At 42.8% G+C, this 26,225-nt stretch overlaps 1 long non-coding RNA gene across 1 annotated transcript; it reads left to right on the plus strand.

Moving 5' to 3' along the window:
• The first annotated feature begins 49 nt into the window (after positions 1-49).
• LOC142035233 (uncharacterized) lies at positions 50-25,467 on the plus strand. Its single transcript, XR_012651835.1, has 4 exons — positions 50-175; positions 4,962-5,019; positions 24,523-24,603; positions 25,260-25,467. It is a non-coding gene; the product is annotated as an uncharacterized LOC142035233 (long non-coding RNA).
• Positions 25,468-26,225: the final 758 nt, after the last annotated feature.

The raw sequence follows: 26,225 nt of genomic DNA on the forward strand, positions 1-26,225 counted from the left end.
ATGTGCGTGCTCCTGCAGCCCCTAGAAAACAGCCAAGCTGGTAGCGCGAGGGAGGCAGGCAGTGCTGTAGACGAAAATGCAGCAAAAGCTTCAAATTTATCTGAAGAACATCCTTCCCTGTTGTTTTCAAATCTGCCAGAAGAACATCCTTTCCTGCTGTTCTGAAGTGTTGCGTGTAAGTAAAAACTCAAGGCCTTTACAAGTGGCTTTTATGCTTAGTTTGAGTTGAAACAAGAAAATCACTTACTGTATCTTCCCACCAATGTTAAACCCCAGACACTCTGACTTTTCTCACACAAAATTGTTGAAATATCTGTTATACTGTCTTTTTAAACCTTGTTAAGACTGAAATTCTAGTGCAAACTAAAAAGGTGAGTCACATTTCAGAAACTTCAAGTTTGTGCAAGTGAGGGCAGGTGCTGTCTGATTTTTCCATGCTGGTTTTATATTTTCAGTTTAGGATAAAATGAATATCATCACAAATATTCAGGGTAAAGAATAATGATGAGATCACAAAAAGACCCTCTTTCAGTAGGAACAAAACCAAGCAAACAGTTTTCCCAAATGGCACTACATGTGAAGCAACAATAAGAAACAAAGTGATGTAACACTTGCAACTTTTTCTCTAGCCATGAATATGATAACATTTGGCATAAGGTTCTCTCTCATCGCAGCTGTATGGTTGATTGGGTATTTTCCTTGGAGTTTAACTGGCAGTCTTTAGGTAGAAATTCTGTCTGGTTTGCTTTTTTTATTATTTAACTTAAGTGATAATATTCATTAGTGAAGGCTTGGGCTTAAATTCTGAAACTCTTCAGTTACTATCAACAACGTTGGAAAGGTTTGTATTGTTTGTAGGTGCCTTCTAAACTATGTTACTCTCCATCAACTACAAAAATGTCAACTTGGGCATATGCTGAGATTTGTGCTTGGGGCTAGTGTGGGAAAAATTCCCGTCCTGGCTCTCCCAGTGAACCGTCATGTGCCTCGGTGAACAATCACGTGCCTTGATCTGTCAGGCTAGTGGCAACGTGCCCTTTGGCATCACTCCTCTTGACAGGAGTGACTGAGTGTTTGGGCTGGTGAGGAGTTGTGGTCTTGTCGCTTAGCAAATAACAGCAATAGCTTTTTTTGCAAAGGAAGTTTTATAACAGCTTCGATGAAATAGTATTTTCAAAGGACTCACATTTTTGACACTAAACCAGAACATTCAACAGTGTCGTCAGTCATTTGCATTAGGTTTCCAGAAGTGCTAACTTTATTGCTGGGGAGGCAGGTATGGTGGATTTTTGCTTCTGATGCTGGTGCTGGTCAAGATTAGTACTCAGAGAAGTTGATGGTGAACTTCAGGAGGAGCTGGATGTGATTCCAGGGGAACCAGGTCGGGGGGGGGGCTAGAAATCGGCTATCTCCTTTGATTCATGCCACCTTCTTTGCACAAAGTCTACTTTGCAGATTTTGTGCATGCACATGTGCTAGGAAGGGTAAAGAATTTCATGCACAAATTAAGGAGGCATAAAATCACAGCACTGGAAATCTACAGCAAGCTACATGGAAAATAAGGTCAATATAATAGGTTAATTAAATTGAAGTTGAGCAATTACTACATTTCTGTACAGTGAAAGGCAGAGTTACAACTGTAATCAAGACATAGAAATACTCTGGGTGTTCGAAACCAGAAAGAAAAGGAATGAGTGTTTTACACTGCAGCGTGAATAAATGAGTGAATAAATCACAGACACTTACACTAAAGCAGGAATTGTCAGAAAGAAGAGCCTAATGATCTATTGTGCCCACACAGAAGCATTTCTTCATTTGAGATGAATGTTCTGTAGGCTGAAATGCTTGAATTGGATTACCTTACCGAACTGAGCCATGAGGGAAAATTGCATTTGAGGACTGAAGAAAAAAACAAACAGCATCAGAATCTCAGCATCTTGACAGCAAGCTTCCAGCAACCAGATTTTATGACCTAATAAAAGTAAATAAAAAATTTATCTTCTCTTTTCATGGTAGCCTTAACTGTAATGCCCCTTTGATGGTTAGTTGCAAGTCCTGCTCTCCAGTGCCTCCAGTATACACGTTTGCACATGCATGCACAACATGATGTATACCGTATTTCAGCTTACAAGATTATTTGGGAAGAAAGGCTCTGCAGAGATGCAATAATATAATTTATAATTTGTTTTTATGAGAGACTCTGAGGCTTTGAAACAGATATAGTTTCCTGCAGGTGGGAGGATAGGTAATCATTGCAAGCAATGCAGCCAGCAGAAATAAAGCATGAAGAGTACAGCTTGCATACCAGCTTGATGCAGTGAGGAGCGGGGTTTTCTGGCCCTGATCCAGAGAAGCACTTAAACAAGCTCTTTACCTGAAGCACAGCCGTAAGCGCCTTTGTCCTTTACTTATTAGAAGGAAGGTGTCACAGCTTAGGAAAGCAGTTGCCTAATACATATGCTAAAGTAATTTTATGCCAAAAAAGGGACCCGGAACTGTCAGCAAATCATCCAAATACCAGCTTAAAGCAAGTTGTTAGTAACTTCTGCTTCATCTACTTGCTGGATGTTTGTTTGATCGTCTTTTACAGGCTGGATTTCTGAGTAAACCCCAAAATATTCTTGCTGTTTCCACCCATACTTCGCCTTCACATGATCTCTTGGGTTTTATTATTCTTGTGAAAGAAGTTTTTTGCACCAAAGAGTCCTGCCAAAAGTTCTGATCCTGCAGACGGTGCTGCATTCAGCACTTCCCAGCTCTCAGCAATCCATTTGGGAAAGTGGGAAGTATTTGCAAGGCTCGATTCTAGACAAGCAACAAAGTTGGGGGAAAGAAATTACACACCTTCTTTTTTTGCTGGTGCTGCCTGTTTCGCTCTGTAGTCTTCCAAAGATCTACTGAAATGGCCGAAGTGCTGTCCTGCCACCAAGTGAGCGCAATTAATTAATGTGCAGCTTTGAGTCTCAGCACAATAGCTAAGTACCAAGAGGTCTGCTGTCTCCACATCCTTCAATTTCTCTGTCTCCAGCCAAGCTGCATTCATGATTTTTATTGATTCAAGTGAAAACAGTTGCTGAGTTAAGTGTCATGTTAAGCCAAAATTGTTACAGCTAGAGTTGAAGGCTCCAAACATACAAAACCAATGTCTGGATTAAGATTTTAGTGTTGTTTAAGATTTTCAAACCTTTTAGAAGCATCTTCAAATTCTCTTAAAAAGTAACAAATGTTTACGTTATAGTAGAAACTATAGTTTGCTTTCATGTAGAGTAGGCAAAAATAAATCAAAATTGTTGAAAAAAAAAAAAGCACTTTCTCAAATCCTGGTCTTCAATATTATTTAGCAGACAGGTTAAATACTGGCTTGATACAAGAACTCAGGAGTGTGAAACTGAAGTGAATATCAATTTGGAAACTTCTTTCTATTGGAAAAGAAGACAGAAAATGTTTACTGGTACCACACATGTGTGATCACATCCCACATGTCGATACTCCTGCAAATAGTGGAAATCCAGAGTCCTGAAAAGCTTAAAGGTCACATTTGATCTGTAAGAGATGATAGCACATTTAATAAAATTGGGGGATAATTTTCTCTTTTGAAACCAGGATTATTTTGAATAATTCATTTCAGTGTTGTGCTACCCTTCTCATAGTCCACAGTTCTATTAGTCTTGAATGCCAGATCACGCTGCTGCTGGTGTACTGGTGGAAGAAGTATCTACGGAACGCTCAGATAACGTGATCTGGATTTCTGCTGCCTATGAATTGAATCTTCCCAGCTTTGCAGCTCTAACAGACCAGTATCATCCCCATTCCCAGATTCTCCACCATTGTGACTCAGAGTGATAACTGAATCAGTACATATGTTTGGTTACAAACGCGTGAGGAAAATCTGACTGCACGCGCAGCCTCGCCAGCTGTAGCATGTTAGAACAGCATGTCTTGATGCAATTGCAGGGAAGATGGTATTAGCCTCAGAATAAGCGGGATAAATAATAATAAATGATTAGGTTAAACCATTGAATCAGAATGGCTCTTTTCAATTATTTTTCCTGCTTATTCAGCTTCAAAGTATCTGTTACAAACCAGAAATTAATCTTGACCACCTGGTTACTTGAAATGCTGAAAGTCATAATCTTTTCCAAGCAAGTCTTTTTGTTGCTGTATACGCACAACCTCTTTTGAAACTAATAAATCTTGATACTAAAATGTTTCTTTTAAATCAGGAGATACATTTTAGAAAATTTATGCATATGCCTCTTCTGAGTAATTCTGTTGCCATTGTTCTGTAGAGTCTGACTGCTTCTTTATATGAGGAGTAAGGACTGGGGAGGAATTCTAGCATTCCTGCTTATTTAGGTTGTGTGTTATACTGTCCTGCTCAGACTACAAGAACCAGACTGCGCTATTTAGTTATAGGATTAAGCAAAACATTTTAAGAGTAAAAGAAGATGAACTATTTAGCTTCTGTACAGCTTTAAGAAATTTCAGAATTCTGTTCTGGTCATAAAAACCACAAACAACCCCAAACCAATGTATCGTTTTGTTGATTCAGCTGATTTGAAATACAATTTCACATTTACAGTTGGATCTTAAGGCACAGTCATTGTTAAAGGTTAAAAGCATGTTTTAGAAGTACTTGCTATCGTGTACAACAGCCACTCACAAGGCATTGTATCACCAGTGTCTCTTGCACAAGAGCGGACTGTCTCTCATGGAGCTTCTGATCAGTATTCTGTGCGCATCAAGTGCAAGTGTTAATCTTGCCATATTTCCCAAAGATCCTAATTCTTAATTCCTCCTGAATCAATGCTGATAAGAAAACTGTGTTTTGAGTAGTTCAACTCCTCACTAATAATACAATCAAAATGGGAAAGTGCTAATTATTGTGCCTGAGAGAATATAGAGCCGGGATGTCTGAGCACGGGAGAATGATGGATCCTGGCCTTTCCTTCTTCCGACAGATGTTTTCTACAGTATTGATGAAGATATCAGAATGAAGTTTTGCTACTTCAATAAAAGGTAAATGATCATTTCCCAAATTTGCAATATATGCAGCAGTGCTTATGTTCACTCTGTGAAATTTCAGTTCTGATGCTTATAAATCCGTGGAGGCATTGGGGATGTGACTTGAGCCGAGATAAATCATGTGGGCAAGCGGACAGATGGTACCCAAAAAGTGCAAGTAGGGTTTTCCCTGAGGATAGCAGCAAGCTGACATCCTTCCACCCCCTTCGCCTCATCTGCTCTCTTGCAGCCTCAGAGCAGTAGTGGTCTTTGGGGAGCATGGAGAAGTAGAGGGAGATTAGATGTAATAGTTTAAGAGTGTGAAATATGTCTGGGTTTTTATCCGATTGGTGCCGCTGTCCCGAGGGGGCCAGTGAGCCACCACCGTGATTGCACTCTTCAGTAACCTGTCTGTTAAGTCTGGATGGTCATGCACCGAGCAGAGCGTTTCCAAAAGTGGGTGAGGGAGCCACTGGGTCATGCCAGATCTAACCCTGGTGTGTCCATCGGCTCTAAGGGCAGTGGCTCTGTTACCTGACTGACAGCCAGATGTTAGTGATACAGTACGACAAAGGGCATCCGGTATTTTTAAAGTATGTTTTTTCATCGCCTTCAAAGCAAAAGTCATGGCGGGTCCATCACAATTATATCGTTCACTGAAATCTGAGTCAAGGGGCCAAAAATCCGAGTAACTTTCCTATTCCCATGGCAACATCTGACAAGTGTTTTCACTCCTGGCTAAGGGGACGGTTCTCAATGGTGGACGTGTGTGAAACGAGGGGTAGGCAGGATGGATGCTGCCTGCGGGTACCGCCGTGTGGGCATTTCAGTTCGGACGGGATGCTCGATTTCGAAGCGAGTCACCCCAGCGAACTTCTCTTGGCAGCGACGGGTGCTCTCGGCGCACCGTTGCTCTGACGGGGGACCCTGCGCCCGAGGACCACGGCCAACGCGCCCCAGCTCGGACCGTGGGCCAGAAGCCGCGGGCGCGGGGTGGCCACGGTGCCCACTGCCCCCACCAACCCCGCGCCCCGGTGCCCTCCTGCCCGGTGCTGCCCTGCCCGGGCAGGGAGGTGCCGCAGAGGCGGGGGTTGAAGGCAGGACCGGCTCCGCGGGCGCCCGGTGGCAGCCCCTCCGCCCGGTACCCCTCTCCGCCCGCCGGCCTCCCTGCCGCAGGGGAGGAGGCTCCGGGCGGCGAGAAGAGAGGCGGCTCGACCGGCACCGCCATCAGCACCGGGCGGTCCGCGGGGAACCGTGCCGTGCCGTGCCGAGCCGCGGGCGGCATGGAGTGGGAGCTCAACCTGCTCCTCTACCTGGCGCTCTTCCTGCTGCTGCTGCTGTTGCTGCTGCTGCTGCTCTGCCTGCTCCTCCGGCAGCTGCGGGGCTCGGCGGGCAGCGTCCCCGGTGCCCCCCCGCGCCGCCGCCCGCCGCCGCGGCAGCCCTGGGGTGCGTGTCGGGAGCTGTGAGCCGCCCATCGCCGCCGCCGCCGCCTCGGGCCGCCCCGCAGGTGAGTCCGCCGCTTCTCCAGGCGGCGAGAGGCAGGGAGGGAAGCGGAGGGGGAGAGAGGGGGGTGGCCGCCCCCGGGGACCGCCGCCGGTTCACCGCATCCCCTGGGAAGGCACCGGGTGGGCGCGCTCCTCCGCGGCTCCTGCCCCGGCCGCTTCCCCCGCTGAAGCGCTCCCCGTCCCGACAGCCCTGTGGTGTCCCGCTCTCTCTGGAGTGGCTGCCTTTGCAACGCAAAATTCAGGGGAAATTTGAAGGTGAGCTCGCCCTGCAGCTTTTACTCTCTTACAAAGTATTATAAAACTCCCCTCGGGCCCTCTTTGTGAAGAGATTGTGTCGGCTTTACTTTGGCATATGGCGATCTGATTTTGACCCGATTAGAGCATTTTTCAATTTAGCGTTTTCCAACGCAGAAGACGATGCTCACGCTTTTAAATGACTTTTTTTTTTTAAACTTTAACCACATCTAACCCAGTTTTCCTCCTTTTATTCCACAGGAGTTATTCCCTCGTATGGCTAAAATGCTAAGTAGGCTTCACTCCCTGTAGGTGGGGACAGACCTGGCAACATCCCACGGCTGACCTCTCCCCATCCCTGATGTCCCCAGGGACCGCTTTGGCCCCAGCACAGCAGCTGCGGTTCCCCAGGCACTGCCTGGGGCTGGTGTCCACATGGTGTGGCTGGGGAGCCCTGGGGCATGGTGCACCCTCCCGCTGGCTGCCCCTACCCTGTGCTGGGCGTCAGGGGGGCACGGAGGAAGCAACTCAGTGGCTGGGCCTTTAGGAAACTCATGCTTGAGGCAGACCTTTTGTTGCCCTCTCACAGCATCGGTTTTGGTAGCTCTCTTGTACCATAGTGGCTTTTGGAGAGAAAGCTCAAGCAAGTGTGAGTTCTGTGGTTGTGTATGACCTGCACCTTGACACAAGTTTTGATCCAGTCATTTATTTACAAAAGTCTCTCACCTTTCCCATGTTTATCAGTACAAAAATCTATGAGAGGAGAATTTTTGATGGCTGAAATGGCACATGGATACCTGCTGGGTCCATGAGGCAGAGGCAAACTGCTTGGTAATGCACTACGTTAGGCTTGAGGTTACTGAGCCATCAGGGTGGCAACTGGCAGGGCAAGGAGGTAAAGCTCTCAAGTGAGTTTCTGCACCGTGGCAAAGGGTGGACACAGATTTGTCCTTACAGGAGGGACACATGGAGAAGTTAAGGATACGTGCTAACAACTGTGCAGTAAGCTTGGCAAAAGGAAAATATTTTATAAATACTATAGGGCTGGTGTTCTTATTTAAATGCGTGGAGTTTGGGGGTTCTTTTTTGGGTCACATTAGAAGGCAGCTGTTGGGGGCAGTCTGGCTGCAGAAGAGCAGGCAGCCAGGTCTTCAGCATTGCCATGGGGTGTATTTTACAGGGCAGAAGGCTGCTAATTCAAACAAGTGCCTCTCGGTCTGCCTTATTCATGCCTGCTGTGCATTTCTCTGTGGTGAGGTGGTGTGCTGCAAGGACGAGGCCACTGTTAGAGGCCACAGCGCCCATACTATATTCTGGCTCCCCAGCCCTCGCTGGAGTGAATCTGAGCCCTCCTCTCCTTCTGCTCACTGCTGGGTAACTTGGCATGGGGGGAAGAATCTGTCGAGGGTGCAGGGGTAATGTTTAAAGCAAGTGGGAGAGGCCCTCGTCCATAGAGTGTTGGCATTGCTTTGGCTCTTCTTCCATCTGGCTGGCCCTGGCTTTTCCTTGCAAGCTTTTGAAATTGTTGCACACCTGTGATTTATGTCAGTCTCTTATTTGCATTATTATAGACCCCATCATCTCCTATACAGACTGTCCCAACATGCAGTCCTGCTTGCCAGGGGCTTTGCAAGATATAGGACATTTTATTTGGGCTACTGATATGGGAGGCTTGGAGCTGATGCCATCCTGCCTCACATACCTTGGGCCATGAGGATTTGCTGTCTGTAGCCAGCTGGTAGGAGCTGGTGAAGTCAGGACTGTGGCTTCCACTGCCCGTGGCAGCCCTTCTGTGGTTCTTGGACCCTGGGGCCATAGCTGGGCCACGCAGGTAGGAACGGCAGTGCTCCCCCATGCCCTGCGTGCTCCTGCATCAGGAGGATTTCATCGCACAGGGTGACAAGGACAAATTCAGCTCGGCTGAAGGGAACTGTATCTGTCAGATTCCCACAGAGCAGGTGCACAGGTGAGGGCCAGAGCCTCAATTCTCTCCAGTCCTGCCGTGCCTCCTCCTAGCATCTGGTGCCCCAGCCGCCCTTCTGCACTCTTGGGTGGGCTTTTTCAAAGTCATGGGAAAATGATGAGGAAACAGTACTGCGTAGGTTTTCCTGCCTGTGACCAGTCAACCTTGTATCTGTATGGTTTTCTTGTTTTTCCTCTGTGAAAACGGTGGGAATGACTTTGGCCTCATATCAGTGATTAGAAAGAAGAGTGGCTAATGGTTTTGCTCAATTAATATAAGTAGCCAGAAAACTGTAAAGCATATTCTGCGTGAGCACAAAGAGATTACCTTTGTGTCCAGCTGACTTTGCAGGTAAGTACCCCTGAAGTATTTCCAATGAGGCGAATGGTTGGGGCACTTTTAATAACTTGATTTGCAGAAGCACTTCATACTTACTGTATTGCATGGAATAGAGATAATCCGATTTTTGTAATAACTCTTCACAAGTGTGACTGACAGGGCGCAGGCTGAGTTACCTTTAAAGTAGATGATTTTCCTCTGACATATATGAATTTTACACCAACACAGTGCAATAGAAAAGTTTGGGAGGGTTACTCAGTTAAACATTGAGAAGTCAGAGGATTATCAGCTCTTTGTTTTGTCTTGTTTTGGTACTAGTACTGCATCTCAGATGTCCTAATTTCACAAATACCTGTAGTGTAGGAATAAATACCCAAAACTTCCCATGCAAGTAAGATGAGCGCTCCTTGTAAGTAATCTTCATATTTCAGTGCTCTCGCCTGCAGCGTAATTTGGAAGGACAACCAGGGGAGTTGTTTGACACCACACACGCAAAGGGCATCAAACATCAGCACCATTCAAATTAATTTCAATTTCTTGATCTGGATTTTAGGGCACAGCTCTAGAGGCATCACCTTCCCCTCTGGTGGTATGGTCACAGGGCAGAAAGGTGAATGGAGGTCAGGCTCTTCTGTGCCGATGTTGTACCTGATTATTTTTCCAAATGAAGATTGATGCTGCTGATAGCCCTTTGTCCTTTTGCTCAGAGAGGAGGACAGGCCACCTCTTGCCCAAAGAATGCCTATCCCACAGTCCAGAGCTCTTCTGGGAAGTTTCTAAATTTCCAGTGTCCAACTTCACAACAGAAGACATGCATCATTTTGTTTAATCAGTGACGAGAGTCAGAAGTAAGCTGAAGGCTCTAAAAGATTAGCCAGATGAATCATCTTGGGAAGGTGTAAATAAATAAACAGCAGGGCGAGAGAAATACAAGATGTGATCATTAGTAGTAAATTCATCCTGAGTTTGCAAAGCAACAAAAGTGTCCTGTGTGTTGCTGAACTGCATAGGCATAGGTATCCTGTCCTAGGAGGGGGTAAGGTCTCCTTTCTTTTCAGCCTTAATGTGCTGGGTGCTGTCAGGACACCTCATTACTAGGCTGTTGTTGACAACCAGAGGGAATTCAGATAAGAACAATGAAAAGCCTGTGGGGAATTCGGAAGGAAAGAATAAAATAGTTAAATATGTGTGCTTTTGTCAGCTGGCAGCTATAGGGGAACACGATCATATGCAAATACTTAAAAGATATAAACACTGAGGAAGAATATGATTTATTTAGCACAATCTGTAACTAGGCATAACGACACAGAGTACAGGTAGGGACTAGTAAAACTAATAGCAGGAGAAAGTACTTGACAATAAGGTCTATGAAGTCAAGAAATAATCTCCCAAGGAAAACACACAAAGTTCAATGTCTGTATGTTGAAAACTAGACAGTGCACAAGAAGGAATAAAGATGTGCTTTTCTGAAGAGGCACTGACTATGTAATCACCTCTTTTCCCATCTCTACATTAAAAGACACAAAGGCTCAGTGGACCAAAATAATTTCCGGTGAGGCCTGAAAAATTATGCCAGAAATGTCCTACTTTGGGCATTTGCAAATACTCTAAAACAAATACAACAACCTATTTCTTTTTCTGGTAGTTAATCTAGTATGAATATTTTCACAGTAACATGTAGTGTAGCTCTACTCACAGCATAGCTGTGCAAGACCTGCTCAGTAGCTTTAATTTCTCAGCATTCCTGAGAAACTTTTTATTGTTTTGCTTCCCTTCAAATGCTGTTGCATCTCTCAAATTTTACTTTGAAAACCTGCCTCTGTGGAGGGCTATCAATACTCTGATAGTCATTTTAAGACCTGTTTTGAGGTGCCTTGGTGGGACTTCAGCCAAACAGGTTTTCCGTTCAGGAGTATTGGCACATCTGAGCTGAACCACCCACTCCTGTGGCTTGTGTCATGCTCAGAAGACTCAGTGCTGGTTTGAGAGTCCCAGCTCCTGGACTCGGGTGGGTAGATACAAATCTGTTTCTATTTTCAGAAAGCTCTCTAGGTCCCATGATGCAATGAAGAAGTTTGAAAGGGAAGAAGGTCATCAACCAAGGTCTTGGGGTTGCATCTTACTCCTTGTGCAGAAAAGAACTGATCCTTTTTTCATATAGCTGGAAAGGACTCTGAATGCACAAAGCTTTCAGTACAGAATATGATGGTCCATCTGATTTGGGCTTACAGAATAAAATTTTTTTTGTTGTTACATTGATATATTAGTTTCCCTCATGGTAATGACTGAAAGTTTTAGAAAATGGGGAATATGTTACTTGATGTAGTTATAAAAATTGAAGTATGAGTCAGTTCTGTGAGAGATCTAGACCATTATTGGAGGAATTGTTTAAGAAAAGCCTCACAAATCCAAATGTTACATATTTTCAGTGTGACTTTCAATGAAATTCAGCAGCATATGCTTCAGGTGACTCCTTTCTGAAAATGCATGTACTTTATTTTTGATTTCAGTAAAACTTCTTCAGAATAGAGCATGTCAATAACAATGGTCTTAAAATGATATTCCACTTTTTCTATGTTTTTTTTTAATAATCAAGGATAGAATGTATATCCTCATTCTACTTAGTTTGTTATTTCTGTCTTTATGCGTATTTTTCAGAAATTAATTTTGTACCCCTTTTCTGAACCTGTCTTGACAGAAACAGCACTCTGCAAAAAGGGTTAAAAGGCAAAGTCCCTGCATCTTCTGCTGAATGTTCAACCTCGCTTTCCTTGCTGTAAATACTATTTTCCCTGTGCTTATGTTTTCTAGAAGCAGTTAGTGAAATAGCTCCTAATACAACCTCTCTCTCCAGAGTGCTGTAATGGGGTGATCACAAGCTTGGTGTGTTCCTGTGCCAGTGAGGGATGCTCTGTTTAACATAAATGGATGTAAAGCAAAAAGTACTCAGTTGCCTGCCTTTGATTTCATTTTCAATACCACAGCCAGGAGACAGAATATGAACTGGAAAGGTTGTTAAAAGATGATAACAGCAAACGTGAGGACTTCTTCCATTGCCTCTCTCCCACTACCTGCTTGGTCCTTTGGACTGATCCCATCCAAGGGTCTTTCTCTCATCTTTAGCTTTTCATGACCCCAGACTGCATCTGACCTGTTCAGACTGGAGCCTTGTATATGCTGAAATGGCATGAACTGCTGAACTGGGGTGATTTGCGTGCCACGTGAGCCGTACCCACTGTGCTGGGAGGCCACTTTCTCCTAGTACCTCGGCGGTCATGCAGAGGCTGCTTCATGATCTTCCTAGGGTGCAGGCAGTCCTACAAGGCACAGTGACTAAAAGCAATGAACCTTATTTTGGTTTGTTAAACAGGAACTGTGTTAGTGTAAGGCAGTGTTAATGTAAGGCAGTGGTGGAGGCTGAATCCAAGGGAAACTTAGCACTAAGGTGAGACGTTTCTGTTACTCACACTCCTGCATAGCTATTTTTAATTTCGAAGTTAGGTTTTTTTGTGCTCTCCTTCCAAACGAAGCAAGCCTGCACATGCTTGAGTATCCTACATACAGATTAATGTTACTGTGAGCTGTTTCTTTATCAGTGGTACTAAGATATCAGAATTTAATAATCAATGTGCCTGATAATATAGTACAAGTCCTAATTTTACAGTTGGTATAGTACCAATATTTGAAGAAAATTTAAAAGCATGTCATCTATATCAAAACTTTTGCACAGTGATCCATAACATGCAATACAACATGATTTAAAAAAAAAAGACAAATATAATGCTAAAAATTAATTCCATGACTTGGCTGCAATATCTGTGTATTGACCTAAGAAGCACAGAATGACCTAGAGTTTTTTTCCTTATCTCCTTATCCTACCAAGTACCTGTAGAAAAAAATTATCCATTGCTTCTGACCTTAATACTGTCCCCTTTTAATAATGTTTGGGGTACCCAGTTAGTGATTCAAAAAAGCAGTTTGGATTGTCTAAGAGACTTTGTAGCAGCTGATGTGAGACAAGTGATTATTAGAAAGAGCATGATGGATGTAAACTTAAAACCAGACCTTGAGCCTATAAATGCATGCTGCTGTTTCTCCCGTGCATGATTAGCAGGACAGATTTTCAACAATACCAGGACAGGAGGTGAAAAGGAGCTATAGGGAATTGTTTTCCTAAAGCTCAGCAGTCTGTGAGCTGCACTGTAGCTGGTCATTTGCGCACGCCTTATTAAAATTTATGCTGCATTAAGGAGACTGTCAAGAGGCAACTCTTTGCCTTAACAAATGGTAATGAAGTTTTCAGAGGTATCTGTTCTTTCGCAGAAGATCATTTATCTTTGGTAGAACAGGTTTTGCTGGAGCCTTGATTGATTGCTGAAGACAAGTTTAGCTATTCCACTTGGTGAGAAAGGATCGCTGGCGTATACTTTTCCTCTTTTGTTTTCTCTTTCTTTGGGGTGATTGATGTACTCAAACCAGTCCTTTCCACATGATGTGAATGCCATGTAACATCAGACGTGTGATGAAACTCGATATTCCCATGCTGAAATTGATAAAAGCCTCCCAAAACCCCGCTCAGACTTCATATTATGACAGTGTCACCAGCTTGCTGACTCTTTGGGATAGCCCAGGGCTGCGTCTGTGAGCCCTGCGGGATGCTGCTGGCCAAAGGGAGCCATGTGGGGAGCGAGGGGTGGGCAGGAGGTGGAGGGGAGCAGGACAAACTACAGGTGTTGCCTGTAGAGAGAGGAGCTGGCTTGTTTACTTGCAGGAGAGGGCAGAAACAGGGAGGTTAAGAGGAGTGGGACAAGCACCTGCGTGGGTTTCCTGGAGAGGGGTGAGGGTTGGGGAGGGGTATCCCTTGCCTGCTGACCTGGGCAGTAGTGATGCCTTCCGGAGAGCCTTGGTGGGTGTCTGTCAAGAGAAGCAGGTAAGGATGCAGAGAGATGGAGGGGCTCAGGGGAGAGGAGATCCAGGAAAAGCAGATGGCATATATATGTATTTTGCTTTACTTGGTTTCTGATGTGTAGGAAAGAGCAGAGGCTCTGTATGGTGAGGTACCTCTGCAGAGGGAAGGGAAATGTGTTTGTGGGGCTTTTTTGTCTTCTTCAGCCAAATAATTTCCAGGAAAATAGTGAGATTTTACAAAGTATTAGATAATGAGACCTCTCATGCTTTGCCAAATCTGGGCATGAGGCAGACCCTGAGGCTGTGCAGGAGAATTGCTGCCTTCATCTTCGCCTCTGGATCCTTGAAGAAGAATCAGCCGCCTTGTGCCAGGCATGGCAAGGGAGGCCCTTGACACCCCTGGACCTAGCAGGGGGACCCCAAGCCAGCACATGGGGAGCTATGGAGGGATCTGTTAACGTACTTCCCAGCACTTCTATAGGGGTTTCAGTGTCTGCGCAGAGGTTTTTCTGTCTGCAAGCCTGCCGGAGGGAGGCACATCTTGCTTTAGGGTGAAGTGCCCTCTTTTGTTTTAAAACTGGGGAAAAAAGAATATATCTTTATGGTCTTTTCATAAGCCCCTAACAAAATGATCTTGTTAAGAGTGATTTATGGTAATTTGTTGAAGTGATGTTCTATGTTAAAATGCACAGTTTGGTTAAAATAGAAGTCTTTACATTTTGTAACTCTGATCTACTGAAGTCTGCTTTAACTGACCTGTCTCTGTCTGTTGCCCTGATTCAAATATGAAATCCCTGGAGGCTCTTCAGCTGTCAAATGATTATGGATGTTTAGCAGAGGAATTAGAGGTCTGCAATACGTTATTGTACAAAGAATAAGCATGGAGGAAAATATGATTCATCACTGCCCTACACCAGCCCTGTATTCATGTAACTCATTCAAACTCAGCTAAATTCAATCGCCTTGTATGTGGCTAAAAAAGCTGGGAGGGAATTGTGCCACACCTGGTCTGTGTGTGCAGTGCTTGTTATCTCCTCACTGCTGTGTTTGGCAAAACCCTGCTACCCTAATCCCTCAGATGGGGAAACTGAGGCATAAACTGGCTCTGAGCATGCAGAAAGTCAGAGTTACTGACAGGAATACAACACAAGCTGCTGGTGGGGATCGCCAGTGGGGAGCTCATGTGCCTCCCAAAACCTGAGCATTGGCTGAGGTGACCACTGGCCTCGAGCCCCTTTGTGGCTGAAGCCAAAATTTTGGGTCCCCAGAGCTGAATCTGAATGGGTTCAGAGCTATGCCTGTGTGCACTGTTATCTGCCACTTAAAAGCTGGTCAGAAATCCAAAAGCCTGCCAGAAAGTGTGTTATAATGCCAGGTAAACAAAGCTTCCAATTTGGCCTTCAGCTCAGGGAAAATGCAACATTTTTTCCCCTTCTCCCCTTGCTCTGTGAAAGGCTGGTGAAACTGCTTAGGGGGAAAGGAGAGTACTGTGATGCAGGCTTCTTTTGCCACACGGGTGGTTAGTTACTAGGAGATGCATTGAGGAAACTTGCTTAATGAACCTACAAAACTCCCCCCCTTTGATGGCAAGTTGGTGGCTTTTACTGGTAGCACTAAGCCCCCAAACAAATTTCCTTTTTAACCCCCCATTTCTGCCACCAGCACCATAAGTATCAGCAGGCTCCATAGAAAACCCGAAGGTGACAACGTTTTAGAAAGTAAAAGACCTCAAGCATTGACAAATGCCTGTGACAGAGCAGAGATGTTTGATGTGAGAAGATGTGTAACAAACTAATCTGTTTGCTTGTCTCAGTCTGCAGCTATGAGAAATGAAATATTACCTGGGAGCTTTTGTAGAAATACTTCAACTTTTAAAGTAAATACATAATCCTGGAACTGTGCAATTGCAATGTTCATTTAAAGAGAAATTAAATTTAAAGTAGTCTTTTTTTTTTTTTTTTTTTTTTTTTAATCTGGTATCTCCAGGTTATTGAGCATAGCCAATGCATGACTGGATTTCTCATTCATCATTTGAAAGCCATTTTGCTTGACGTCTTTTAAGAATATCAAATTAAAAAAGGTTTGCTTGACTGAAATCTGACTCAACTGTACAGACAACTCACTGTTGTGAAAATTCTTCCCCCTTCAGCTTTCCTTCAAAGGAAGTTATTAAATGCTAGAAGGTACTGAAATTCTATTCAATGCTAGTACAGAGGGAGAAATTAAACACTTGTGAATTGTGATGGTTTTGGTTGCAGTCTGTACTGCAACTGACTGATCTGTGGGCTTTACTGTTTTCTCCTTATTTGTTCATCACTATGGTGGGATTTGCTAGTATGCAGTTTCTCAAGCATGAAATACATTTCCTCAATGTGTAACATATAATCCAAACTTAAATGCAAAGTCTTGTTAAGGACTGATGACAAAAAAAATATGAAAACCTCGGCATCTTTTATCTTTTCTCCATTGACTCTACCGCATTTGTATTGGGCCCATTTCCAGCTCAGAAATAAGCTTTCCTGTGTTAAAGACTAACTCTTAGCATGAGATTATCTATCAGTATGGAGCATTTTACTTACAGGAACCTGTTCATGGTTTCATACTGAAAAGAGCAGACCTAGCAGGGGATTTGCCCACAGCTGCTGGTAATGCTGAATAAAAAAAAGTATTCTGGGATCAAATACTAGGATATGTAGGGTATAGTGTAGATAAACAAAGCTTTTCTTTTTCCCCAACACCAGAGCTCTCTGCTTTAACTTATTACAAATAATGGCAAAACCATGGTATTTTGAAGTGGGAATCCATAATTCAGATGTAGCAGGATGGCATAATGTAAACCTTTTGACTGTTTTGGGGGGACAAAAGGGAAGCAAAGAGCAAGTGTGTGATAAAAGAAAAACCCATCAAGTAGAATACCTGCCTGATCACTTGGTGGTGGGTTTTTTTAATTATTTAGAAAGGATAGTTGTTGCATGAACTCCTGGGATAAAATTTTGCCATGTGTCAGGATTCTGGAGGACTCTTATGTCCCATCACTGTTATTCCTATACTTTGTCACAGTCTTCATGGAAGAGGGTTTGAGGAGATATCACCTCTCCTCTGTCCCGCAATTCCCATGCAGTGCCACTAGATGTCCAGTTTTCTATAAGGTTTATGCTGCTTTCAAAATCACTGGTATTATTTTGTGTTTGAAATATGGGAAGGGATTTCAGCAAGTCAGCATTTACATTATTCATGTTTTTACTTCCCCTTTGACTAGTACTGTAGCTATTTTTGAAAATTTTGCCACTAAGAGTGGTTTAACATGGTTTAACTAAAATTCTTACAGTGGTTGAGGCTGGGAATGTGGGTCTGACAAAATGCAGGCATCCTCTGTTGCTGTATTCAGCAGAATAACTTGTGGTAACTTGGTTTTGAATTGCTGTGTAGCAGTGCTGCTATACTGGGATATACATCTTAATGAAATCCTTGTACAAAGCTCAAGCCCTTGGCTCTGTAGCTGCTAACAATGGGAGATATTTGGCATAAAGTACTTTTTTTGTGGATTCCTTTTATTTAAAAATAATTTTGAGGCAAAGCTATGCATGAGTTGTGCTGTGTGTTGCAACTCTGTGCAGGTCTGAGCAGAGGATTTGTGCCTCTGTGCAGCAGTATATGAATTATAATGTGAAATACCACCAGTGCACATTCAGATGGTGATATTCACCACTGCCTTCATGCCAACTATATACGCTAGGGCTCCAAAACTAGGCAGGCACAACCAATATGTGTTTCTGGCCTCCAGATCCCAAAGGGCTGTTTCTTGATCCTCTTGCCATAAGCCCCTGGAAATTTGTCCCGAGACCCCTCATAGCGAGTGCTGAAGCTGTCTTTGCAGTTCTGATCTTCAGAGCCATGATATGGGGCAGGAGGGGTGTCCCTTGCCATTAATGACTGTGCAGATGGAGGCAGTGTTGCTATGAAGTTTGTGTGTTTACTGGTTCCTTCCTGTGGTTAGAGGCACAGCGGTTGCTACCCATTTCATGGACATACGGCTGCTTCCCTTGCTTGGCTCAGCCTCGCCGTGTTGCCCCTTATCGCAGCAGTTCAGCCAGGTGAACACTCACAACCAAGAAAGGGAAGTCCTAATTAGCCATAAATATTTATTTATTTTGGCTGAAGGAAAAAAGGTAATTTATGTCTCCAGCTGTCTTCAGCAAATAGTAGAACACCAGGAAGCAAATAAATTAGGTATTAAAAGAATAAAATGCATCTGCTCATGTTTGGTAGTTTGGATGCGATGTTTAAATGTGCTGATTTGCCTTGTGCCATTGCACAGATGTGAATGCACCACCTTCTCCCACAGCTCACAGCCTGCTGCTGTGCATCCTGCCTCTCTCTGCCAGTGACACTACAAGGCCTGAGAGGTTTAAAAGAGTGTTAGAGGGATCGGGGCAGAAGTTTCTCCCCTTTTCCTTGGCCTCACACTGGGAGGTGTGCAGTTAAATAGGAGCAAGATTTGCCATGTTTAGAAAAGCTGTGTGTCAAAATGTCAGTGCTCTCAAACCTCAGTTTCACTGATCAGCTGCTACGAGTGCAGACAAATATGCAAGGGGATAGTGAGGTCTGGATATTTCTCTTTTCTCATTCTGGGGAGATGATTTGGCTGCCTCAGTCATGGCATCTCATTCCTTCTTAGCTCCACGCATGTATCTGGGTGTTTGCTTTTTTGACCAATGACCTCCAGACCTGAAATGTAATAGCAATTTTATTTGTAGGGCTTTGATTACTTGGGACATGGGCAAGAAAGTCATGTTGCAGGCTACCTACAAGATGACATTCAAACCACTGATTGGAAATAGACTCAATAAATGAAGAGCTCAGGACATACAAGGAGGAGGCAGGGAATGGCACTTAACATAAGGCGGTCTGTGGTTCCCCTTGCAAATGTGCTCATCCTGTAGCATGTAAATTCCAAAAACCAATCTGTTTTTTTGGTCTGGTAACCGATCAGGATACGTGGCAGTAGCTACATGCACACTGCAAAAACAATGCTAATCTATAGTTTAGGATTTAGTGCTTGTTATTAGTTCTTGTGTGGAGATTTTCAGCATGGTGCTTTTATGAAGAATAAATATTATTTTAACCATATCACTCCTGGAAAAAGAGACTTGGGGTTTCATAGTAGCCTAATAGTGGATCTTGAAAAGGACTCACAGCCCCTGGCTTTCAATGCATCCTTCTACTCTGGAAAAATAAACACTACAAAAAGCTGTCAATATGATCAAGAAAAACAGGTTTGCCCTTAATAGTGCTTTACCTGAATAATACCTAAATATACGTTCTTGCTGGGGTAGGGGGGAAACTCCTTTAGGTAAACAGGACTGCAGTTTGCATCAGGATGTAATTGGTTACTATGTTCCTGGACCTTAACCTGTCTCTAGTTTACCTAGAGCTCTGCTGTGATTACTGCTACTGGAAGTGCTATATTAATCATTTTATGCTTGAAAACGCAAATTAAGGTAACAAAAACTCCACCAAAAGTGGAGATGCAGAGGCACTGAGGCTTTTTTTAGAGGAATGTTACCATGGGCATTTCTCCCAGACTAATAGTTTATTTTCAGACAAACAGCTAGTTTGGGAAGAACAAAAATATCCTGTCATACAGCTAGATCTTAAAAACTTGATAGGGATGAGAAGTTTAAACTACTGGCAATGTTGACTACACATACAAGCTTATCAGATATCCATTATATTTACTGCCTTGCTTTGTTAAATCTTGGACTCTTTAAATCATATTATTACCTGGAAATCTCACCTTTCATTAAAACAAATGAACAACACCCATCCCACCCGCCCCCAATACCCATCATTTGTTGCTATAGGGAAAGGGATTGAAAATACGATCTGGAGAGAATTATGAAAGAAATGCATATCACACTACTTGAAACCTAGTCCTATTTTTGAACAGTAGGGCCAGTGATCCATGGAGGAAAAAAACCCTTGTGCCTGGCAAAAATCAAGGTGTGAACAGGAGAATGCTAAGAAATACTATATAAAAATGTCTTTGAATTTTTTTCTTGAGGCAAGGCTTGGGGTTTAGACTGTGGCAGGCCCTTCAACCTTGTATGAGAGTGAGCGAGAGAAGGTTTATGAAATGTCTCGAGTTTGCGTGGCTTTCTCCATGCATAAACCTTTGAGTGACTTGCTCACCTTTTAAAGTTTCAAAATCAAGTAAAGAAATGGAGCATTTTTAATCTAGAGTGTCTGTGTCTGGGCGCAGGTTGGCAATGACTTATCAGGAACAATTAAAACAGACTTGACTTATGTGCTGGCAGTTTAGGTAGATTTGTCCTAGTTCAGGTGTCAAAATGTATCATAGAAACCAGGTAAGGGACTTTGGAGATCTTGAGCTAGGTGCTAAAAATGTTTCCTGTGGTTACCGGAGCACTAAACATCCAGTGTCAGGGGAATATATGAAAGGTTATGGAAAGAAAGAATGGAGGTAAGTTAAGTTCCAGACAAATTATTAAAGCTCTGTAAGACACTAGTGCCTCCTGATAAAACTGTTGAATTATCTAGGTGGTGGTGTGGGCTGCATGCAGTCTGCAATTGAAGCACTCTGTTATTCAGGGTTTTGATGAATAGCAGCTTGCAGATTGAGATTAACATGTTTAGAAACTTAATGAAAGGCTGAAGAGAAAACAAGTCGGTGTAGGCTTTGTTTGGTTTTGCCTCCAGACTTATTTCCTCATAATCAAACTAAAATTTTGTGGGCCTGATTCTGCTCTTACTTATGGGAGTCAAGGCTTGTGCTGTTTCAGGCAAGAACAGTTGTGCAGAGGTGGGAGGGTGCTTCTTATCCTGGTACCTTTAGAATAATTTATGGATTCTTTTCTTCTTCATCAGTGAATACGTAAACCAAGGAGGCAGTTTTCAGTGACACAGAGGGCCTTTGGCAAAGTAAAGAGAGAAAGAACAGAGCAGTGCAAAGTCGGTAGCTTGTGACTTGAAACCTGGGTTCAGTTACCAGTCATTGGCTGTGACCTTGGGGAAACCACTGAGCCTCAGCTTACCTTTATTCTCCATTTGAAAATGAAGATAATAGTGTTCCTGTATTTCAAGACTCTCGTGGGGGTGCTAATGGTAGGTCCCTTGATGAGAAAGAGGTCTTGTTACAGGACCTCTGTAATACTTAGTTAGAAGTATTTGGGAATAAGAACTGCAAAGGCCAAACTTGTTTAGTGATGTTATGCCAGTTCATTTCAGCTAAATTGATTCTTATTTCTCTTCCCCACAAAGAGGGAGACAACCACTCATGGAGGATTTTCATTTTCTTCCCTCAAATATTTCCATAAGCTAACAGAATTTCCATTAAACTAACAGAACTGAGTAATTTTTGTGTCTGCTCCTCTTTCTTAAGTAGAACTAATGGCCTAACTGGTTAAGGGAAATATTTTTTCCTGAACTTGCCTTGGTTACTCTTGATAGTTACTTAGCGCTATCCCGAAGGTTTGCGATGGCTCTTAAATTCTTCACAGAATGCTTCAACTTCCTGGATGGGGGACAAAACAAGTGTTCTGCTATTATTGATGGCCTGTCCCCTCATACACCTTCACTGTGTGGAAGTATGTAGAGCAGAAAGCCTAAGTGATCTGCTCAAGATAAATTTTAGTGCAGAACAGCTGGAGATAAAGAAATGTAATCTAAGCACCTGGCTTCTTTTCTCTCCGTTTGTCCCAGAGGAGGAGTCCATATCGCTAGTCATCAGGGATGGAAATTCTGTTCTTCAGGAAGAATTAGGCAGCCTGGAGATCAAGCCTTGCCTTAGCGTAGTGCTGTAGAGCTGTCCTAGTAATCAAGCTTAGCATCCAGGGCCTGAGACAAGTACTGGAATCTGGCTCAAGTGATTTATCTTTGCTTGAATTGAGATTATCGCATTGATGACATCCTTGTGATGTGTCTTACTCTAAAGACAATTTCACAGAAACGTGCACCTCCTCTGACTAAAAGAAAATAAAAATTTTTCCAGTAAGATGAATTCAGCTGCCTGATGCTGTAACTGGTATGAATGCTCTTAGCTCCTATTAAGCTTTTCACATTGTACTAGTGTCCCAAGAGAAATCAAGAATCTGACAGAGGGCTGCTCTGTAATGGGTTGTGGATTAGAAGTAATGAATCACTTGCAGGAAGTTGTCTTTGCTGGAATATAAGCCAATATTTAGTCTCAAAAGCAAGTCTAAAAGTGCTTTAAAAACAAAATAATAAAAAAATCTTCTACTCTGTACTCTTAGCCTGTCCTTCAGCAGCCTCCTGATGCTGGCGCATAAAGTATGGAAAGAATTTTATAAACTTCCTGTCAATATTACAATCTGAACTTTTTACCCTGCCTATAAACCAGTATCACCTTCCCCTCTTCTCCCTTATTTTAATAGCGTTACTGCTTAGTGTTTGCCTCATACTTTCTACCCAAGGTGCTAGAGCGTAGCACAAAGTGCTCTTCATTTGTGCTAATAGCTGAACTGTTTGCTGTCGTGTAAGAGCAGAGGGAAATGAGGCACTGAGAAATTGCCATCCACTGGCACCCAGTCTGGAACAGAAATAATTTTTTTTCTCTGTCAGTATTAATCAAAGCATGAACTTGAAATTGCTCTTTGTTTTCCTCTCTCACCTTTGCTTCTCAGTTGTGGTTCATCAAGCAGTTTTGACCGTTTCACTTCTAAAGAGGCATTGAAATGTGGAAAAGCATTTAAGATCTTCAGTTATAATTTGATAAGGAAACTGCCTGCTCCATGAAATTTCCCAAGCCTGAAAAATCTCCCTTGGTAAGCCTATTGCACTTCAGTGCCTCTACAATAGGCTTTTAAAATATTTTGCAATGGGATTTTTTTTTTTTTAAGAAAAAATATTTTAACTAGGACACTAACTGTCCTTGGCCTTTCTATGTCATGTGAAAAGGGCTCTAATGTGATTACTGTGCTCCAGCTCTGTTAGACAAATTGAAGGACTGTTCCCTTTTCAGCCGCCATCATATACATAGCAGAAGCAAACTTTCCTTTAATATGGGCCTTGCTCTTTTTTTCCTCTTCTGTGATGCACTTAAAGGTAGCTATGTAGTGTCATATAATAGCTCAGATATATTATTAGTAGCAAAATGATGTATGATGCTTTTGGGCAGGAGATGAGGATACCCACTGGAAGGCTGTCTTGATAGAGCAAACCATCCATCCTTCTATTTATTTATTTAAAAAAAAATGGAAATTATTGATCTTTCTGTGATCTAGCATCCTGCTCTTGACAGCAACTGCAAGAAGGCATGCTTTTGAAAGGAACTGCTTTTGTGCTAACTTTTCATTCCTAAGACTTTTACATTGTTTCAGGAAAAACATGCAGATGCATTTTAGTGCTACAGTCAGACTTTGAAAACTTTTTCCAGCCCTTATTAGAAACCCCATATCAAGTTAATTATTTCACATGTCTTGTATGATTCTTGTATGCAATCTTTGCCTCCCTTCTGCAACTGTAATGACTCTGTTGTGTAACTGTGATGTGATGGCAATTTTGGACTTTATACTGTGGTCATGCTCAAGGAAAATTTGCTTGCTTATTTATTTTAAATATGCCCAGACCTACTTGCATATCTGAATTTCATACAGAAGTGAGAAAGATTACTGCGATTACACTTCTTTGGGTAGCGTGTGCATACTAGTTTCGTCCTATGTAATGTGCAATCCTGCCTACAGGCTCTTGAACCTAGGCCAAGAGTGCAGGTTATACTGAAGTTTGGGATTTTTTTTTTAAAGGAAAACAATATACAGAGCAATAACTTTGAAGAACAAAAGGTGGCTTTTGAAGCACTTCTGTGGGAGGCAACAAAACCTGTGTTCTCCAAAAAGTAGAGAAGTATTTGACAAATGAAGGGTTTCCATGATAGTCTTCCTTTCTTCTCTTCTGTCACCTCCTCTGCAGGAAGATGCTGTGAAATCCCATAAAGTAGGGTTTCAGGCTAGCCACGTGTCTCCCAGGTCCTCACCTTGTTGGGAGGAACAGAAACGCACAGTGAGCAAGCCCTGATGCAGATTAATCATCTCATTTTTTTGTCATGATGCAGTTTTGGATTAACATGTAGCTTTTAAAAATCCCTTTTCAAGCACTTAGGTCAGGGAAGTGGTAAACTGTGACACAGCAGCACTAGCCAGTGTACCTCCAGAGCAAAAAAACCTGACCCCTGAGCTTATCCCCAAATGGGTGCAATCCCATCTTTGCCTCCTGAGGAAGTGCAAGGTTGTTAATGTAGTCTGTGCTTCTGAGGTTACTTTGGCGTTCTGGCTGCTGAACACTTCCTGGTTGCTTAATTCAAGGTATGTTCAGCCTCACTGTGATATATCAGCATTTTGTTTCTCTTTGAAAGTGTGACTTTGAGACCAACCCCAGAATTTCACTCTGTATGGACAAGACCTGTGCCTTGAAGCAGATGGGGAACTGACAGGGCCTTGCTTGCAATGTCACAATGTGTGTCAGAGCTAAATACATCATTAAGACACTGCCACTCTGTTTCTCATCATATTTTATTGCTTTTTGTTGTTCCAGGTGTTTGCAGCTCTGTGTTAAGGAAGGATTGGAAGTGCACTGTGCCAGCAGCAGCACTGGGAAGCAGACTGTTACGTCCTGGTATGATTCTGCTAGTGTTTGAAGATGCAAAGATCAGGGAGAGGCTTGTAAGGGGGAAAGACTGCTTTCACCTAACGTGGATTTTTTCCTCATGTGAAAATCTGGCTTAATTAAAAAAAAAGGAAAAAGAATTATACTAAATCTGGAAGTCTTATATGTGGCTTTGGGTGAACACTCTTGAATACTAGAGCTGCTGTCAGGTTAAATACTAGCCCATGGTGACCATGAAGGTCCTGCAACTCTCTTAACCTAACTAGAATTGTTTCCAGTGAAGGCAGTCACTGCAATATGCATTTCCCTCCAGCAATACATTCATGTCTTCAGATTCATTCTGGATTTGCTGGTATAGCTATTTCTGCCTCTTCCCTTTGAATTCAAATCGAAGCAAAGGCTAAAATTCTGTGATGATCAGGAGTTTTTTTTTTCCCCCAAACATCTGCTCTTGCCAAATGGACTGGCAAATCTTTCACGTGGTTTTATTCTAACATTTCCCCCCATGGCCCCAGGCCTCCTTGCTTCATGAAGTTATGCCAATATTTGCTTGCTTAAACAAATATTGATGACATTTTAGATGGACTAGAGTAGACTTCACTCCTAACTTCATCTATTGGCAAGAAGATCGTTTTCCTCTCCTCTGTTTAACCTTTTTCCTACAGTTGCAGTTCATCTTGGATCATGTATTTCAGACCCCCTCCAGAGCAGGAAAATATTCCGTGTTCTCACATCCAAGATTCTTTTTGCTGTCCTTCACCGATTAGAAATCCAGAGGTTACCTTCAATTGACGGAACATTACCTCATCTTTGGCTGAGGGTAAGAATGTGCACATAGATCAGAATAACAAGCTATTGTTATTTATAAGCTGCTCAGAGATAGAAGAGTAGAAAACCATTTCAGATACCTCGAAATGGAAGAAGGTAGACTTCCTCCACTAGAACTGAAAAGCAAAGTGTACACAGAGACAATTACTGCAGAAAAAAAGGCATGGGTTAATTTGATTCCAAATCTACAACCTCCAACACAAAGTTTAAAGGGAAAAAAGGAATTAAAGATATGTTTGATAATTTCCTTAAATTTGAGAGTTGCTATAAATTAGTAAAGATACTAAGGCATAGGAAACAAAAATCCTATAATCCAGAAAAATCCATCCTTGTAAATTGGAAGGTATGATAAGAGGTGGGGAGAAAACAAGTTTGCCCCCCCCCCCGCCTCTTAGTGTGCTATTATACACGTGACACACTAGCAACATTTTCATTAAGCTAGCAAAAATTGTATGTCACGTTGCCTGGTTTAAACTATACTTGGCATTATAGGAAGCCAAGAATTCAAAGTTTGTATTGCCGCGCAGGGAGCCAGGAGGGGCTTGCCGCAGCAGAGGGGAGGAGAGGAAAGGGAGGACTGCTGTCTTTCTGAGGCAGTGGAGTTGAGTTCCAGGTAGTCACATGCTAACTGCAAAATAATGTGTTAGACAAATATACACCTTTTTTCAAATTACTCAAGAGTTTGTTTTATTTGTGAAGTTTAATAGATACATTTGTATCAGTAACATACCAATCTTCATGTATGCCATTTGCTACAGTAGAGAGATTCTATTAACATGTTTCAAAGTGGTGAGGACTACAGC

The sequence above is a fragment of the Buteo buteo genome, chromosome 1, assembly GCF_964188355.1.
Source record: "Buteo buteo chromosome 1, bButBut1.hap1.1, whole genome shotgun sequence".
NCBI lineage: Eukaryota > Metazoa > Chordata > Aves > Accipitriformes > Accipitridae > Buteo > Buteo buteo.